This window comes from Phoca vitulina, unplaced genomic scaffold (assembly GCF_004348235.1).
Source record: "Phoca vitulina isolate PV1807 unplaced genomic scaffold, GSC_HSeal_1.0 scaffold85, whole genome shotgun sequence".
Lineage (NCBI taxonomy): Eukaryota > Metazoa > Chordata > Mammalia > Carnivora > Phocidae > Phoca > Phoca vitulina.
The window spans coordinates 2302072-2321442 of record NW_022589788.1 but is presented as its reverse complement, the minus strand read 5'-3'; the positions used below and the strand labels follow the sequence as shown (position 1 = coordinate 2321442).

Here is a 19371-nt window from a genome sequence, read left to right as displayed (position 1 = left end):
GATGGATGAGGGATGGATGGATAGATGGGGGATGGGTGGATGAGGGATGAATGGACAGATGGGGGATGGATGGATGAGGGATGGGGGATAGATGGATGGATGGGTGGATGATAGATGGATGGATCGGGGATGGATGGATAGATGGCGGATGGATGGATGGATGGATGGATGGGTGGATGGGTAGATGGGTGACAGATGGACAGATGAGTTGGGGGATGGAGAGATAGATTAACTGAATTTATTAGTGATAGTCATTGTTTGCCCAATAAAACCTGGTTGGTGGGTTGGTCCAAAAAATCAACGGACCCTTTCCCAGAGCTACAAAAAAAGAAGAACCTTTAAAACAAAGAGCCCACCAAATGCTAAGCAGGGTAATTGAAAAAAGTCCCACCGACCTCTTAGAGCGATGAGATGGGTCTTATACAAAGGAACAGAATCTGCCGGAGAACACGGGAGAACAGCAGAAGGGCCTGGGAGGCTCTGCGGCTCCCCGCCTGCATGCGGAAGAACAAGCGCGTGAGCGGTGGGAAGGGGGCAGACAGGTGAAGCTGGGGGCGGGGTCCCCAGCAGGGTTCCAGTGGCCACGCCCGTGGTGTGCTGCAGCCTGCCGAGCTCCCCCGGGGCAGCCCGCACCTCCAGTACTTGCGCCAGGAACGCGAGGTTGTTCAACCCCCATCCCCAAGACCCCCAATCTGTGGCAGCTCTCAAAGGTAAGCGGGGCCAGACAAAGTAGCGTGTCCAGTCTCAGCACGTTAGCATGATGGTCACCGCAGAGCAAGGGAGGCGCGGAAGTGAGGCATTCACTCTGCGTCTGAGTCTGTCCCATGGCCACTCCTGTCAGAATGAACCGCATACCGCTGATCTGGGAGCCATCCCCCATTTGTACCACTTGTTTGACTCTCGGGGTTGTGTTTCTTCTTACTCATCCATGATGAAGGCTCTAACCCAGTGTGGGGCTGGACAGACCGCACTCGTCCGAAGCAGCCAGCCAGACGGTGCGCAGCGGGCGAGCGAGGCTCCCAGAACAGCCCCCCGGTATCTGTGGCGTTGTCCTGAACATGAAGAATCCGATAAACACCAACAACGTGTAAACAAGCCCCCAGACATCCTAGAGAGGTGGGATGAAGCCCCAAATATTCCAGGCAAGAAAAATTTCCCGTGCTCTCCATAAAAGACTTCTTGGACTTTGGCACCAAAGAAGGAAATTCTTTTAAAGGACAGCTGCCCAGGCAGCACCGCGTGTGTAGAATTTGACACTCGTCCCCTAAACCCCAGAGGCACTAAAACAGCTCTGCTAACACAAAAGAGCGAGCTGATGTCTGTCCACATGCGTTTCACAAATACCTAGGAGCACCTTCTCTGTGCAGGCGCTCTTCTAGGAAGAGGGAACAAGACAGACAACAGGGCCCACCCAGGCGAGCCTGTCCCGGGGAGCCTGTCCTGGGGCAGCCCATCCTGGGAATCCTGTCCCGCAGATGCTGCCCTGGGGGAGCCTGGCCTAGGGAAGCCTGCTTTCTGGCCACCCAGCAGTAGGTAAGACGGAGTCAGGGCTCTTGTGTGGAACTGGACCTTAGATGACCAGCCCTGCCACTCCTGTGACCTTGGTCAAGTGACGACCTTGATCATGTGTATGGTAAAGACCCCAGAGCCACGGCTGAGGTTGTGTCCGCTGAAATCATGCGTGAGAAGGGGGGGCCTGCCCAGGCTTTCGCTTCCATCCTTGCCGGCACTCCCGCACCCATCCGAGGAGCCACAGGACCCGGGAGACCACACAGGACCCCACGCACTTCCCCAAGGGCAAGAATGTGCTGGCTCTCTCCCCTTGTCACCGGCACCAAGCTCACCGCACCCTCCCCTTTGGAACGCCCCTTCCCGGACCACCCACTGTCTACAGGGCCCATCACAGGCCCAGGTCCATCAGCTCGCTCCCCTCGCTGACCCACACGTGACGTGTGGCTACACGGGTGGTCTCTGTGTTCACGTCTACGGGCCCCCTGGAGCGTAAGAAGGCGTTCAAGAAACACCTGCTGAGCCTTTAATGTGGCTGAAACAGTCTTCCCTTTCTCTAAGTGTTAGAATTTAATCATTTTTGTTCATAGCATCTAAAATTTTGAAAAAGAGCAAACATGACTTTTGTAATGAGAAAAAAAATAAAAGTTAACTGAAGCGTGTAATGAGTTTTACACGTAAATCCTCATCATACAAAACTGACGGTGGACTTCTCTCTGTAGACCCACATCCATCCCGCCCCACCACAGGCCCGGCGAGGACGCAACAGCGGAGACCCCTGCCCCACGGTATGCCCCCCGTTGCTGTGGGGTCTGCCCGTACCCCACCGGCTCCCGCACAGGAGACCACGCCGGAAGTGCAACAGGGCTGGGTAAGGGCGGGGTGCATCCTAGTGGCCACGGAGCAAGTCACACGGCACGGGCTGCAGGTGCAGCGCGAGGCGAGTGGCCACAGACAGAGAGCTTAGTGGGCTGGGGATGAGCAGAGGCCATCGTGCCCCCCACCCCCACCCCATCAATCAGCAAGAGTCTGAGCAACACCAACTCAGAAAAGAGTAAAGGGATGAAAGGAAGCAAAAATCAGGTTTCTGACGGGGGGCACCTGGGTGGCTCAGTCAGTTAAGCGTCTGACTGTTGATCTCAGCTCAGGTCACGATCTCAGGACTCAGGGTCGTGAGTTCAAGCCTTGCGTTGGGTTCCACACTGGGCGTGGAGCCTAGTAAGAAAGAAAAAGGAAGGAAGGAAGAAGGGAGAAAGAAAGAAAGGGAGGGAGAAAGAAAGAAGACAAAACCCCACTCTGGCACGTTTCTGAGTTCCCTAAGGTGAAGCTAGGATCCACCCCCATTCCCTGTTCCCAGACCCCGTTCCCTCTACCCCTGAACCCCTGAACCCAGCTCCTCCAACGAGGGCTGTCGGCCCAGATCAGCAGGCAAGAGATGCAGCCTCCCACCCAGCAAAGTCCCAGTGCAAAGGGGAGCATGGCGGCCAGCAGGCTGGGCTGGGGTCAGGCAGCCAGGACCGTGTGCTGCCCCCTGCTCAGCTCAGCTGTCCCTCCCAGGGGCACGACGCGGACCCGAAGGGGAGGTCCCAAGGTTCAAGTGCCAGAGCAGACGGATGCCTATTTATAGTGAAGGAAGGAAACAATCACCGAGAGAGTTTTTAACCAAGGCAGGTACCTGACAAGCGTACGGCATCCCACGTTCGCAAGCAATGCAAGACAGAAAGCCCGCGGGTGGAAAGCCAGTCATACGACGTGACTCAAAACGGCGCAGGAGAGGGGCACTGACGCTGCAATGAGCACTCCGTCCGGGCTCACCTCTCCTGCCCCGCGCTGCGCCCCTCTGGCGCGGCTGGACGCTTCTCCCTGGGGGGCTCACCGGCACCTCCTCCTCCTCTCCACACCTCCTCGGAACTCCCATCCCCGCTGTCTCACGTCCTGCCAGCCCCCCTGCCGGCAGCCCACTGTCCCCGTGGGCCCTGATGTTCCCGAACGCCGCCGCCTCGCCTTCTGCCTCAGTGCAAAGTCCCGGTGCATGTGCGGTCAGGGAAAGCCCCCGGGGTGGGGGGGGTGACAGAAGCATGGACGGAGCTCCTGAGAGATGAAGGGTGAGCCCCACAGACCCTCCCCTTGAACAACGGGGCCTCCAGGGAGCTGCTCACGGCCGCCGTCCTTGACCCTGCAGGGGCCCAAGACGGAGAAGGGCTCGTCTCAAAGTTATCTGAGGGGGTGAACACCAATGCGATTCACAGGAGGCCCACAGACTGGCCAGAAAACTCCATTAGCAGAGGCCCTGGCAGCTTGAACTGAAGTGTCAGAAGCAGCGCAAAATGAAAACTGGACACTGGATCCCAAACCCTCAACTGGCAGGAAGCAGGCGAAGCGGGCCTCCCCTCCAAGCGTGTGCCGTCTTCCGTGACAAGGGAGGATGACTCGGAGAGGGGGTCAGAAGCCCGGAGGCAGAGTGAGAGCTGCTGTCCCCGGACCCTGAGACCTAACCCAGGCACTCCCACACGCGCCAGGCCCCCACGCCCTCCCCCTCCCTCGTCTTGAGCAGGAGTGTCCATGGCGGCCATCCCACGCCTGTGCTAACAGTGCGCCCTGGTGTGGGTAGAGGGGCTGAGAGCTGGCCTCTCTAGTCCAGGATGGACAGGAAGCGCACTCCAGGCGCTGGATCAAGGAGCCACGTCCGGGATGTGCATGCACACCTGCCGCTGATTGGCATGATGAGATTCTGCGCTGAGCTGACGCGGTCAGGGGAGGTTCTTAGGGGAGCGTTTTGTACGTGGGGGGGCCCCGACTCACTGGGGCCAGGGGCTGGACAGTGGTAGAGCAGACTGACACCTATTCATATTTATGATATAACTCAATGATGCCCTCCTGGTCGTCCCACCCTTGGCAGCCCCCGACCCCTGGGCCTGGGCTGGACCTAGTGCCTCACTTCTAATAACCAGGGCAGAAGCGATGAGAAGCCACTTCCAAGATAATTACAAAGAGACTGGCTTTTGTCCTCGCCGTCTCCCTCACTCGCTCAGCCCCGTGGCAACAATGTCTCGGGCCAACAGCCAGCAAGTCGTGAGGCCTGGCAGCAGCCACGTTAGATCACGGGCCACCGCCACCGCGTCAGGGAGCCTGGAAGCAGACCCGCCCCACTCAGCCTGGCCGACACCTCGATCACAACCTTGGGTGAGACCTGGGACAGAGGACGCAACTAAGCCTCAGATTCCTGACCCGAGAAACCGAGAGATAATAAGTGTTAGTTGTTGTAAGCTGCCATGTTTGGGGGACTATTTGTTACACAGCAGTAGATGATTAGTGTCCCATAGAATGCAAAATATGAATGTTTTCGTTTGATTTGTGATCACTGCTGCTATAAACACAGACAAAACGGTGCTAGATTTATTTCTAGGCAGCAATTCACGATTAACTTTCTCCAGGGGCTCCCCCCAACTAATCTGCAATGAGGTGATTCAGGAAATCCGACTGCACACTCCTGAGATAAACAGACTACGAATGGAACAAACTGGCCAAGAACAGTGACTACATCGGATGACTCCCCAAGCACTGCGGCCTCACAGCTAACCGTGACAATCCCCTTTCACCACCAAGGACACAAGGCCCAGGCGCGCTGCCCACGGTCACAGTCACGACTCAACGCAGACTCAGCTGACTGATCCCAGGCCGGGCGCGTCAGCACGCGAGGACCTCCCGTGAGGTTCTGCTACCACCAAAATTATTTCCCTGGCTCTCGGAGAGTCTAGCTCGATTCCTCAGTAGCAGCATCTCCCACCTTTGAACACCAGTCTAAGCTTAGGAAGACGGGGAGCAGCCACTGAATTCATTAGTGAGCCTGCTTGCTGAATAATTTATAAAAGGCTCAACAGAAGAGTACAAGGTATACAATGTTCCGGGTCAGCACTTTGTGATTATGAGGACGTTTCGCGTGGGGCCTTCTTTAATGCCAGTTCTTGAGGGTTAACACTTCAGAGTCCAAAGAAACCAAGAGATCAAGCCGCAGGGGCTCATATTGGGCTCGGTACTACGGGTGCGTCCCCGTCCGCCCTCCTGGCCGGGCCCCTCGCTAAGCAGCCACGATTCGCAGGGGAGCCGAGGATGCACCGCAATGGTAAAGCAGCTCTTGGAAACAGGAACTACAGCAATTAGAAGTAATGAGGAAAGAGGAGAAAGAAATAAGAAAAAGAGAGAAGAGATTAAAGACTGGCAATTTGAAGGTTTCATCTCTTCCAACACATCAGAAAAAACATATGTACGACCACCCCCAGGCTAATAATGTGAAAAGGAAACGGAATTCTGAAAATACTACTACGGAGCTGAAGAAATAGTTATGCTAATGTCATCCTTACCACTAAAGAAAGCTTGAAACACGAGCTCTAAACTTACCTAGCTTCCTCCCTCAGGAGAACATGACACCAGTGCATTTTCATGGCACTGAGCCGATGGCGGGGCTGGTGCGGCTGGGCGCCCCTCGGCCTCCCCGCCTCCCCAGCCCCAGTCACAGCTCAGCGGCAGAGGGAGACCCGCCACAGCCACAAGCCCGAGGCCCTCCAGACACAAGGGCCTGTGGGAACGGGACAGCACCCGGCGGCATGGCTATGTCCCTCCCGCTCCCGGTGTCCCACCTACAGGCCAAGGCCTGGCTCTAAGACCCCTCTAACCCAGAGTTTGCCCTTTCTCTAACATGTGAAGGACAAGCTCTAGATTTGGCACAAAGACTATCATTTAAATTAAAAAGGTCCATTTTACTGGTTCATGTATCTTTCTGAGTGATTCGAATCCTTTGGGATATTAAGTTTACATCAAACAAAATCTGTAGGCTAACCAATTAAGAGAAGTAAACGTTATATGTTCTCTCATCTCAAAGAAATAAATAAAAATGCAAGACCTCCGAAGATTAGGAAAACGCATTCTTTTTTTTTTTTTTGAAGATTTTATTTATTTATTTGAGAGAGACACAGCGAGAGAGGGAACACAAGCAGGGGGAGTGGGAGAGGGTTAGAAGCAGGCTTCCCACTGAGCAGGGGGCCCGATGCGGGGTTCGATCCCAGGACCCCGGATCATGACCTGAGCCGAAGGCAGACGCCTAACGACTGAGCCACCCAGGTGCCCCAGGAAAATGCGTTCTTTAATACTGGCTGGGCTCACACAATGCACAGAGGATGGGACAGAGCACCTGCAGCCAGGGCGACACAACGACACACAGGCTGTGACCGGCGTCCCCACGCACACGCGGGGCCCTGGCCACGGGCCTGACCCGCCGGCTCTCACCTGTCATTTTGCGTTACTCTCCGCGGTCCTGGGCTGAACAAAGATACTGAGGTTGGTGCATTTTGATGTAACATCTTTTATTGACATCGTATTAAGAACATTTTCTACACAAGAAGGAATTTAGGAAAGCTCTCGATCAGGGAAAGCAGCAGCTCAGCAGAAGGCAGGCAGCCGTCGGCCAGGTAGGAGCCGGCAGCAGGGATGGCAGCAAAGGGCAGGGCAGGGGGGAGGCTGGCTGGCGGCCCACCAGCACCCCGCAGCTGCTGGCTGGCCCCCCACTCCTGTGCAGCCTCCCCGGCAGTGCTGAGCCCCCTCTGCTCCCTCAGAGCCTCCTGCCCTTCCTGCCGCCACCTTGCCCCCCTACACTGCCCTCCCCTGCCCTCAGGCTCATCCTGAACCCGAACCCCTAACACTCCCCCACTTCTCTCGGGATGCAGCCTTAACTCCCACCCCCTGCCGAGGCCACGTGAGGCAGGCCTGGCCTCACGGCCCCATGACCGCCCCGCGCCTCCTGCATCCATGTGCTCACTCCTTCCCTCAATGGCTGTGGAGTGGCTTCGACAGCGGCACCAGGTAGACAATCACGGACAGCGACCAGTGACGGCCCCTGGGGGACAGCACAGTTCATCAAGCCAAGACCACCACCCACGGAAGGTCAGGGGGACACACAGGACACAGCGCCCTGACCCCTTTTGAGAACTCACTCTTCCCCCAACGTGCCCTCTCCCCATCCCTGCACTTCCTCCAATCCCCACCAACCCCCCCAACTATCCTGCAGACCAGGGGGCCCCCACACTCTGGCCATGTCTGCTGCCCAGGCTCGGCACCACGCCCCTTCCATGCCCTTCTGAGGAGCTCAGACAAGGGCCCGAAGCCGCAGCTCGCTCCCACCCGGCCCCCACTACCAGGACCGACCCCCTCCAGCCACCAGCTCGCGGCTGGCTCTGCAGCCGATGGAACTGTGGGGCTATTTTTGATTCCAGAAACATTTCTAGCTCAAAAATGTTGGAATACTGGAGGTTAAACCACCTCCATTTTCCCCTGTTACTATCTGACTACCGCTTCTTACCTCTACTTGATATTTATTTCTGTCCGGGGCGGTTCAACCTGGGCCAGAGGGACCACAGAGCTGTCGGGTGTAGCAAGTAAACAGGACACCCGGTTAAATCTGAATTTCAGATAAAAGACAGGTAACTTTTAGTCTAAGCACGTCCCAAATACTGCGCAGTATATTCTGTCTGATAAATCTAATTGAAGGGACAGAGCAGGCTGCAGCACTCACGGTCCCTGACTCAGTATCCCTCCGCTCCTCCTCGCTGGGGCCTGGCTGCCTCCATTACCCCTACCTGGAATGTCACCTCTGCCTCCTCCCACACCAGCCCCGGCCCCTCACAGCAGCTTCCCTGGGCGACATGGACAGTGGCAGCCCAAGGACAGGAGGGGACAGGCCAAGCCCTGCGCCCAGCCGCCCTGCCTGACCCCCCGCCTCACTCAATCCCCTGCCCTAGCCTGCCTCCCTGCCTCACCCCCGGATGCCTAGGAAGAACAGAACAATTTTCCTCGTCAACAAAGGGCCTCATTTCAGGCCTCCCACAGGACATTCTCCTACCCACGTACAAATCTGGTCATTCCCTACAGGATTCAAGAGGAACATGCAGAGGAGTGTTGTACTGTCCCCTGTCTGGTCCTTTCATTAGGGCTGAAAGAAAGCTTTCTGCTCTCCACATCTCTTTCTCAGTTACTCCCAGGAAGATGAGAGAGTCTGCAAACACGCCAAGGCCTGGGCCCACTTCAGCGAGGCGCGTGTGAGGGAGAAGCGGCGTCAGTCCTGCCCACGGGGAGGCCGAGGGCAGACCCTGTGTGGAAGCAACCAGAGGAGGGGTGGCCAGAGGCGGTCACGTGCGCAGGAGGCCCCAAGCCCTGGTGACCCCACATGGCTCCTCACGTCCCAGGTCCGGGCAGGGTGTTGTGGGCTGCCTGGTGGCCCCAAAGACATCAGGCCCTAGTCTGCAGAACCCGTAAATGTGACCTCCTTTGGAAACAGGATGTGTGTGGATGGGCTTAAGTGAAGGATTCTGCAACAGAAGATGGTCCTGATGGTCTGAGTGGGACCCAGACACCACCCCAAGCGTCCTTAGGAGAGGGAGGCGGAGGGAAGATCCCGTGCAGGCAGGAGACAGGTCCCGTGAACACGGAGGCAGGGACGGGGCGGGGTGGCCACAGCCCGACTGCCAGCAGCCCCAGAAGCTGGAAGAGGCAGGACGGAGCCTTCCCGAGAGTCTCCGAGGGAGCCCAGCCCTGCCCACACCTCGACTTGGACTTCTGGCCTTGACAACTGCAAGAGAATAAATTTCCGCTACTTTAAGTCCCCCAGTCTGTGGTGCTTTGTGACAAGCACCGCAGGAAACTAATCCGGGGTGGGGGACGCCAGGGATCCCGCTGCCTCCTGGGGCCCGACTGCCCCAGCTGCACAGGGAGGAAGCCGACTGGCTGCTAAATGCTTAACTCCACAGAGCTGGCCTTCTGGCTGGACTCCAGGCAACTAGGGGTGCGGGGCTCTGGTGAGCGGGGTGGTCTGGGCACCTCACCCTGCCCTAGGACCTCCTGGGGCAAATGTGTCCTGGGCTGGGCTCCTCTGGGCTGCACTTAAGAGAAGCCACAGAGCCCACAGCCTGCCACATGGCAGGAGCTTGATAAAGATGTGCTCCCCAGGGACGCCTGGGGGCCTCAGTCAGCGAAGCGTCTGCCTTCAGCTCAGGCCATGATCTCAGGGTCCTGGGATCGAGCCCTGGGCCCGGCTCCCTGCTTAGTGGAGTCTGCTTCTCCCTCTCCCTCTCTGTTCCTCCCCCCTGCTTGTTCTCTCTCTCTCAAATGGATAAATAAAAAATCTTAAAAAAAAAGAGTATTCCAAATATTATTTATGCCCCACCCCCAAGCTGCTTTGGAAAAATTTGTGTTTATTATAAGTTCATTAAAAAGTCTTCAATTTGGGGGATATTTAAAGACTAAAAACTGTAAATGGACAAAACGTTCACAATCACAAGCAGAAACTATCAGACTAGATAAATGAGCAGGACTCAACCATATGCTTTATAAGAAGCTGACTTTGAATATAAGAACACACACACAGGCTGAGAGTAAAAGAACCGAAACAGTAAATGGGAGAGAGCTGGAAGGGCTATATCTTAGTATCAGACTTCAAAAGCACCTGGGTGGCTCAGTCAGTTAAGCATCCGACTCTGGATTTCGATCAGGTCACCATCTCAGCATGGTGAGACTGGGCTCATGCTGCGCAAGGAGAAAGCCTGAGATTCTCTCTCCCCACCCTGCCCCTCCCCCCTTCTCTAAAAAATATATCAGACGTCAAGACCAAAGCCCAGTTCATCAGCAGAATCACCATCACAAATGTGTGTGAACTTAATAACAGAGATTCGAACACATGAACCAAACCTGAAAGAGCTAAGGTAGAAACAGACAAATCCAGTCAGAAAAAAAACCTTTCTCAGCAACTGTTAGAACAACCCAAATCCCTACCACCCAAACATCAGAAATAATACAGGAGATGTGAACACTACATAGTGTTTCTTCTATGTGCCAGGCATAATTTCAGGTGTTTGAAATTAGCCATGAATAACATTGAGGAAAAAAACCCTGGTCTCATGGAGGACATAGTCTCATGAAAAAATAGGGGGAAAAAAGGAAAATAAGAAAACAATAACAACTCAAAGTATGTTTATTATCTTCTAAAAAATAAGATCTTGCGGGGTGCCTGGGTGGCTCAGTCGTTAAGCATCTGCCTTCAGCTCAGGTCACAATCCCAGGGTCCTGGGATCGAGTCCCACATCGGGCTCCCTGCTCAGCACAGAGTCTACTTAAGACTTTCTTTCCCTCTCCCTCTGCCCCTCCTTCCCACACACACTCTCTCTCTCTCAAATAAATCTTTTTTAAAAAAGGAAAATCATAAAAGAACTCTTGAAAACTGAAAAGGAAAACAGAAGTGAAACGACTAAAGGAAGAGGTAGAAGACAATGCAAAGCCGTCTCCCAAGAGCCGAGCAAACATCTCTGAGGTCAGCAAGAGATCAGGGGATTAGCAGGTCAGCCAGGGGATCCAAACTCCAAATAAAAGGAGTTCCAGAAAGAAAGAACACAAGACTGAAAGCAAGAAATTCTCTCAGGAGTAACACAAAACGTCAGTCCTCAGGCCAAAGGGTCCCAGCATGTGGCCGGCACAGCAATGAGAACGAGCACGTCACGGGCCACTTCAGGGCACAGGGCAGCGAGGGAAGCTCCTAGGAGCTTCCTGGGGCCACATCACAGGCAGAGAACTGAGATCAGAATGGCACCCACGCTAGAAACTGTAGGCAGTGAAGCAACATCTTCAAAGTCCTGAGAAAATACTTTTTAGTATTTCAATATTCTATACCCAGCTAAACTAAAAGTAACTGAGGAGTAAAGATATTTTCAAAATCAAAGACAAAAGTAATATCTACAGTGGGGCGCCTGGGTGGCTCAGTTAGTTAAGCATTTGACTCTTGGTTTCTGCTCAAGTCATGGTCTAGGGGTCAGGGGCTCAAGCCCCATATCAGACTCTGTGCTCAGCGGGGGGGTCTGCTTGAGCTTCTCTCTCCCTCTGCCCCTCCCCACTTCAATAAATAATATCTTTTTAAACAGCACTATCTACATAACACTTCTTAGTCATCCAGAGTCCGTCCTTCAACAAAACAAGGCGTGAGCCCAGGCAGGGAAGAGAGGGGTCCAGAGCACAGGTACCAATACAGAGGGAGAGTGGCCCAGGAAGCCCTGCGCAGCAGCTGGGCATGGGCCTCCCGGGGCCAGAACGGACTGGGGCAGGACGCAGGACTCTGGGAGAAAATCCCCAACAACAAGCACGGCCACAACAGGGGTGCGGAGGGATGCATGCTGGGTGTGAGGCAAGAGAGAGGCCTTCCTTAGGCAGGTGACAGGGCTGGGCGGGAGACCAGCTGAGTGTGAGTGTCCTGCGCGGGTCAGTAACAGACAAAACCTAACGTCAGAAAGGTAAGCAATGACTACAGGCTTCAGCAAAACACAGGATTACAGTGGAAAACGGAGGGGGGGGGGGGAGTAGGGCAGCCGGAGAGCGGAAGTGTCTGTACCTCTGAGAGAAATCCAGAGCGAATGTCTACGACACACAGGGCAGCCGACGCAGCACGGAGCACCCGGGAGCACAGAACGCTAAGCCCGAGGACCTCCGGGAGATGCGGGCAAGCAGACGGGACCGTGCCCACTGCCTGATTTTCTCATCTGTCGGCTTGGCTCGTCACCCAGTGTCCTGGAAGGATGAGCAGGGCCACTGTTAAGGGACAACAGTAAGATGTGGGAAAAGACAAGTAGCATGGTGTGTGTGTCTGTTTGTGCCCCTGTGTCTGTGGATGGTAGGCGTGCAGGGCTACGTGAGTGTGCCTGTGCGTCTGTGCGGGGGCTCTGTGTGTAGATGTCGGTCTGTGTGGTTGTACCGGGGCGGGGGGGATGACTGTGTGGGTGTGTGCATGTGTCTGTGTGTCGTCTGTCTGTGTGTGTGTGTCTCTGGGGGGGGTGTGGCTGTATGGGCGTGTCCATCTATAAATGACTGTGTGAACAAGAAAAAAGATGGGGAAGGATACCCATCGGGGATCACCAGGATTACAGGGCTGGGGACAGCAAAGCCACTGGACGGGAGACGGAAGAAAAGCAGAAAGCACAAACCACGCGTTTTTGGGGGAAAGGCTTGGACGCAAGAACTCTGCATGGAGCACAAGCACGAACGAATCCAGTGAACTCTGAGAGGGTGACCCCCCAACAATCATAGGGAAACTGTGTCTACGGTAAAATCGCGTGTGCGTGTGCATAGAGTACACTTCTAAAGAGAGACCACAGTTTTTATCAGGTCAAGGGAGCTGGGGACCACCACCCCCCAAAAAGGTAAAAACGAGTCATCTAGCAGCCCTGAACCCCGAGCGGGGCTTAGCTTCCTTCCCGGCCCCCAGGAAGGTACCGGAGATGGTGCGGCGTGGAGGGGAGGAGCCAGTCCTCCCCAAACTGAAGCCAGGAGCGCGGTGGCGGGCTAGACTCAGCTCCTAGCTCCCCGGGCCGGGAATGTCACCGGAGAGGCGCCAGGGACTTGGAGGTGTGATTACATGCAGGGCCCGGCGACGGGAGAGGCCCCTGGGTCTGAGTGCCATCGCGGGGGTCCCCGCGGGAAGGAGGCAGAGGGAGCTGGGGAGCATGGGGGAGGCAAGGACTGAGGACAGCCTCTGAGGCTGAAAGGGCTGGGGAATGGGTTCTCCCTGGCCCAGGCGCCACCTTGGTCTCAGCCCGGTGACATCCATGTCGGACTTCTGGCCTCCAGAAGCTTCAGCCGCTAGGTGTGCGGTCGCTTGTCACAGCAGCCATGGGAAACTCAAGTGCCAATGAGAAAGTGAAACGTTTCTAGGAATTCCACCCAAGTCAAAGAAAGCGTGAGATGTAACATGTACAAGGCAGGTCCTGGCTGCACCCACCCGCACCCAGCGTGTGAAGCCCCCACACACCGCCCTCCCCGCATCCTCACTGGCTCGGCCCGCTTCGGGCACAGACAGACGACAGAAGACGGTATCACCAGGAAGCCAGCTCACGGTCACCTTTGGCGGGACCTCCCACAGAAGCAGCCAGCACTTCATCCCTCCTGTCCTCCCACAGCCCGAGCCCCCCGCAGCCCCTCCCACAGCCCCCCCCCGCCCCCGCTCCTCCTCTGCCTGGCTTCTGCCCCCCGCCCTCGGCCACCCTCGTTCTGGAAAGAGGGGAGGAGGAGGCCTGCCCTTGACCCCGGGGCCACCAGCCCACAGCCGCCCTCCTCCCTGCCACGCAGGCTCGGTGCCTCCCTCCTCACCCCGACCCGCCCACGACCCTGCCACCACGGTTGCTCCACATGTCCAGCCCAAGTCCGTGGCCTTCCCTCCAGTCACCGTGGCCTCCCCCGCCCCGCCCATCCCAGGGGTCCCAGACCTGTCACCAGCCAGCTAGTGCCCTCGCTGTGGGCGCCCAAGCAGTGGGCGGCCCGCCTGAGGAGTGTCCCTCGTGCCGTGGTCTCTGGTCCTCAAACCCACTGGGTGAGGTGGCATTTTTATGAAACTGCACACGGTGACAATTATGTCTCTAAAGTAAAACCGTGACCACATTCTCCTGCTCCTCGCCTTCTGCCCACTGCATGTTCTAGACTCCAGGACCCCTCCCCGTGCCTCACCCCAGGCCTCCCCCGGCTGCGCCCCTCCTCTCTGGCACACACCCCCCTGCAGGACCCCCAGCCTCCCACGGGCCCCCTCCCACAGCACACTGACACCACAGAATCACTGACACTGGCCGCTCCCAGGGCCTCGGACACACCCCTCAGAGCCCCGAGCGGCCCGCTGGCAGGCACCATTCCCACGCCAACCCACCATGAGTGGCCGAGGCGCAGAGCGGGGAGCCACCTGCCCAAGGGCACATCCCGGGAGAGTGGCCAGGCAGTGCACGCGGGGGACCTCTGTCTACACCCCACGACTCCGGGGCTGCTTTCCGCCTACACGCCACAATTCTGGAGCACTGTCTACACCCCACAACTCTGGCGCTGCTGTCTACACCCCACAACTCTGGGCCACTCTGTCTACACCCCACAACTCTGGGCCACTCTGTCTACACCCCACAACTCTGGCGCTGCTGTCTACACCCCACAACTCTGGGGTTCTGTCTATACCCTACAACTAGGAGCCACTCTGTCTACTCCCCACAACTCTGGGCAGCCCTGTCTATGCCCCGCAACTATGGGGCTCTGTCTACACCCCACAACTGAGCCACTCTGCCTACGCCCCACAACTCTGGGCCGCTGTCTACGCCCCACACTCGGAGCCGCTCCGTCTACACCCCAGGACCCCTGAGCCGGCAGCACAGCCCGGACCGGGAACCCCGCACGGCGGCGAAGCTGACGCTGCTGCAGTTAATCGCCGGAGTTGGGGTCTCCGGAGACAGCTCTGCCCAAACAATGCGGCCGCCTGCCGGGGGCGGCCAGGAAACTCAAGACCCGAGCTGACTCGGGCCCCGGGGCGCCCCGGCTCCGGCCCAGGACCCGGCGAGCGCGGCGGGCACGGCAGGCCCGAGCCCTCGGCCCGTCCGCCGCCGCCCCCCGCCCCGGGCCCGGGCCCTCGGGTCCCGCCAAGCAGCGGCGGGCCCCACGGCGACCCCACAACCCCGGCCCCAGGCGGGGTCCGCGCGCGCCGGGCCCACGACAAGTCCCCGGCGGAGGGCCCAGGAACAAAAGGAGAGTGGCCGGCGGCCCGGGGGCGCGGGGGGCCCAGACGAGCCCGACGCCGGCGGGACGCCCCCGGGCCCCCTCGGCCGCGCTGGGCGGGGCCGGCGGCCGGGCCGCGGAGGGCGCGAGCGCGCGCCCAGAGAAGAAAGAAACGGAGGCGGGGCGGCCCTGCGCCCGGCCCGCAACCTACCGGCCGCTCGCTCCGCCGGCCGCGATCCGCTCCGCCCGCGCGCTCAACGGTCGCTCAGCCGCCGCCGCCCGCCCGGGGGGGCGGGGCCCGGGGGCGGGGCCGACGGGGCGGAGCCTCCTGTGGGGGCGGGGCCGGGAGGGGCAGGACCTGCGGGGCGGGGGAGAAGGCGTGGTCTCCAGAGGCGTGGGCGGGTCTCAGGGCCGAGCCGGGGTTCTCGGCCTGTGGGGCGGGGCCTCGGGGGCGGGGCGGAGCCGCCGAGGTGGGGCGGGCCTACGGGGGCGGGGCCTACAGGGGTGAGAAACTGGGCGCGCGGCAGGGCTTCCAGGGGAGGAGGGCAGAAAGAAGTGAGGGGCGGGGCCTCAGTCGGGGGCGGGGCCAGCGAGGCGGACATGGAGGGGCGGGGGCCTCCCAGACCTGGGACGGGGCTTCCGCTGCGGGAGCTGAGGTGGTGGCTCATCCCGGCTGTGGAGTCCTTCCAGGTTCCCTGCTCGGGTCCTCTCCTTTCTCCTCACTCCGGTGCCTGGGTCCCCTTCCGTCCCCTCGGCCACTCTTGCACCCCCGCCCTGGGTCCCTCCCGATACCCCCTCGCACCCGGGTCACCCCCCCAGCCCGGGTCCCTCCTGAGCCCCCTCCCCGGGTCCCCTCCCGTTTCCCCGGGCCCAGATCCCCCCCAGCTCAGGTCCCCTCCCCAGATCCCCGCCCCAGGTCCCCTCCCGCACCCGGGTCCTCTCCCATCTCCGTGGCCCCGGGTCCCCCCCACCTCGGGTCCCCTCCCGACGCCCCCAGCTCTGGATCCCCTCCCGTCCCCCGACCCCAAGTCCTCCCCCGCCAGCTCGGGTCCCCTCCCTACGCCCCCCGCACCCGGGTCTTCTCCCGTCTCCCCGACCCCGATTTCCCCCCAGCCCGGGTCCCTTCCTGCGCCCCTGCCCCCGCGGCCCCTCCCGTCTCCCCGACCGACATTCCCCTCCAGCCCTGGTCCCATAGAAGGTGAGCTGACACTTCCTCCGCGCCCCTGCCCAGGCCGCCCAGCGTCAGGGAGCCACACCCTCCGAAGACCTTGATGTGCATCCAGACCGCATTCCACCCGGAAATAGTTTAATTTTTTATTTTTTTAGATTTTATTTATTTATTTGAGAGTGAGAGAGAGCACAAGCAGGGGGAGCAGCAGAGGGAGAGGGAGAAGCAGACTCCCCGCTGAGCGGGGAACTGAGGCGGGGCTCCATCCCAGGATCGCGGGATCACGACCTGAGCCGAAGGGAGCGCTCAGACCTTTAACTGACTGAGCCACCCAGGCGCCCCTGAAATCACTTTATTGTTAAGGGAGGAGAGCAGATGAGAAGTGTGGTGTCCCCCGCAGAGCACAGTCATCCCCTGGTCCTCCCAACAGGTGTGAAAGCCAGGCAGCTTCTCCCTGCTGTCCTGGAGCTCCCCTCCCCTCCTGCCTGGGCCCCACAGGAGACCCTCCAGGGTTAGCTCTCCCCCTGCCTCCTCAGCAATCACTATTTCTTTGGAAATTACTTTCCCTGGAGTCCTAGTGACCAGCTAGAGTAGTTTGGGGAAACAGTCCCCTGAGCATTTGCTCTATGATCTAAGTGTGGAAATAAATCAAGTCCACGACTCCTGACAAGTTGGGCCCTGACCTTCAGTGACAGCCAGCTCCCAAACCTGGCTGGAGCCTCTTGCGCTTTAACTCATCATGACAGATACACCAGGGTCACGCTGCCAGCCCCCCCCCCCCCCCATAGAAAAACCTATTCCTATTCCCTCCAGCGCGCCCAGAACGATAGCAAGGGTGATCCGCTCCCTACAGCTTGTTGTCTGTATGCGTCTTCCCTCACTGCAGGTGAAATACCTGCAGAGCATGGTACAATGGGGACCTCAGGCTAGTAGATGCTGGGAGCAATCCGCGGGGGATCGCGGGAGCTCAGAGGTCCTGGGGGCCGATTGTCCCCACAACAGCACTGCTACGGACTGAATGTGTACCCTGGAAATCCATGCGTTGAGGCCTAATCCCCAATGAGAGGGTGTTAGGAGGTGGGGCCTTAGGGAGGTGGTCAGGTCATAAGGGCGGGGCCCCCATGCGTGGGATTAGTGCCTTGTAATAGAGACCCCAGAGAGCCCCTTTATCCTTCCACCGTGTCCGTGAACCAGGAAGCTCCCACCAGACACCAAGCTGCCGCTGCCTTGACCTTGGACTTCCAGCCTCCAGAACTCTGTTGTTGATACGCCCCCCAGTCTAGTATTTTTGTTATAGCCACCCGATGGACTGAGACAAGCACCCAAGCCCGCCCCTGCTGTACAAGGGCCAGGGGCCGGAGGGCAGTGTCCGGCGCAGTCGGAGGCCACGGCCTCTTTCCGAGAGGATCGTGTGTCCCTCCTGCCTCCTGAGAGTCCGCCTGCCCTGCCTGCCTGTCTCAGCGGCCTGGGGCCTTTCTCATCCTCTTGTTCCCCTCCCCCAGAGCAGGGGGCCCCTGCTCCTTCCTGCTTGCCCTTGACTCCTCCCTCCTCTCCTGCTTTCTTTGCCCTTCAAACCTGTCCCTCCCTGCCTGCCACCCTCCTCGGCGTCACGCCCTGGGGGCCCGGTGCAGCCCCTCTCCTGTCACTCCAGGCCGCCCTCCTCAAGTTTTCCTCATTAGCTCTTGTATTATTTGTTCCGGTCCGAGGAGGAAATCTGAGAAGAGTCCAATAAAACCCCGATGGGAAGGGAAGCCGGAGAGGTAGTGAGGGCCAGGACAGGTCACAGCGGGGAGGGGAACAGGGACCACTTCCAGGGCTGAGGGGGCAGGGGCAGAACCCGGAGCGAGAGGGAGAGGGAGAGCCGCCTAACGCCGGGGCGAGGGGCATGGCCAGGTGGGGTGCACTGCCGTGCGGCCTGGCTCCCCACAGCACCTCCCACGTGGCAAATACAGAATGTGGCTCAGGCAGCACCCGTGACCCAGGAGGACCAGGGGTCGATGGCGGCCCTTGTTGAACCGACCCTTCTGAGTGTGGCTCTGATGGGTGGCTTTGCATCTGACGGAGGGGGGCAGGTCAGGAACTTCCCGCCGTGGGATCCCTGACCCCTCAGGGCCGCGGGCAGCCGGGGTGTCCCGCCAGCCGCGGGATGTTCATTCAGGGGCTAGGGGACGACCGCGGGGCTCGGCAGCCCCCGCTGCTGCCGGCGATCCGGGCGGGGCCCCTCCGCACCGGGCGGGCTCTAAGCGGACACGGAGCGGAGACCGGGTCGCGAGCAGCAGAGTCGGCTGCGCTCCCGCGATGGGGACTGTGCGTCGGCCTGGCTGGGCCACCGGGCGCCCAGATGTGTGGCCGCATCTTTCCTGGGTGTGTCTGCCGGGGTGTCGCCGCCGCTGGGCGGGCGCAGCTGTCCTGGGCTCTGGCCGCGGGGCCTGTGACCGTGAAAGCTGTGCACCAGACCCCGGGGGGGGGTGAGGACCACGCAGAGCGGAGCCCCGGGGTCAGAGGGGCCAGAGCAGGAGCGTGCCCTGTCCGTGTAAACCACCGGATGGGCAGAAGGAACTTGACTTAAATGAGAAGACATACCTGCTCCCATCAGGACTCAGTTTCCCCTTTCACTTCTTTTCTCAGCCCGACACACGGCACATTTCCGTCTCGCACAACTCCCCCGCACTCCTGGGGGTCCTGATGGCCCCGCAGGGATGGGCCAGCACGCTCCCTCCCACGGAAGCAGCCCCTCAGCCCCACCCCTGCTGGACCAGCACCCTCTCTCCCCCCGGGGGTGCGCAGCCTCCCCACACGGCAGCCTCCTTCCCACCCAAGCCCGCGGCGCGCGTGGATGTTGCCCAAGTGAGGAGAAGTGAGCCAAGGGCAACAAGAGAGCCGCCGCAGCATCTGGCAGGGCAGCTCTCCGCCCCTCTGCCCTGCCCCTGCCTCCAGAAGGTTCCATCAGGGGACTGGGCAGGAGCCGCGACGGTGGGGGCTCATTTCCTGGCCTTCCTCACTGTCCCCTGGGATGTAGGCCCACAGGAGAGCACGCAGCCCCTGGGTCACCGGATCCAAGCCAGGTGAGCCTCAGTAGGACAGTGGCCTCATCCCCCTAACCTACTCTGTGATACCCCTTCACTGCCCCCTCACTGTCCCCCACACTC

General features: G+C 59.2%; 2 protein-coding genes across 3 annotated transcripts in view; one reads left to right on the top strand and one right to left on the bottom strand.

Annotated features, from left to right (window-relative positions):
• The window catches only part of RGS12 (regulator of G protein signaling 12), a 108197-nt gene extending 92894 nt beyond the window's left edge, over positions 1–15303 (bottom strand). For both annotated transcript variants that reach the window (XR_004298272.1, XM_032395580.1), the window contains exon 1: positions 15266–15303. The gene's annotated coding sequence lies outside the window, so the exon portion shown is untranslated. The remainder of the gene's footprint in view (positions 1–15265) is intronic.
• Positions 1–19371, top strand: part of MFSD10 (major facilitator superfamily domain containing 10) — a 631579-nt gene that overhangs the window by 310788 nt on the left and 301420 nt on the right. The gene's annotated exons all lie outside the window — the stretch shown is intronic.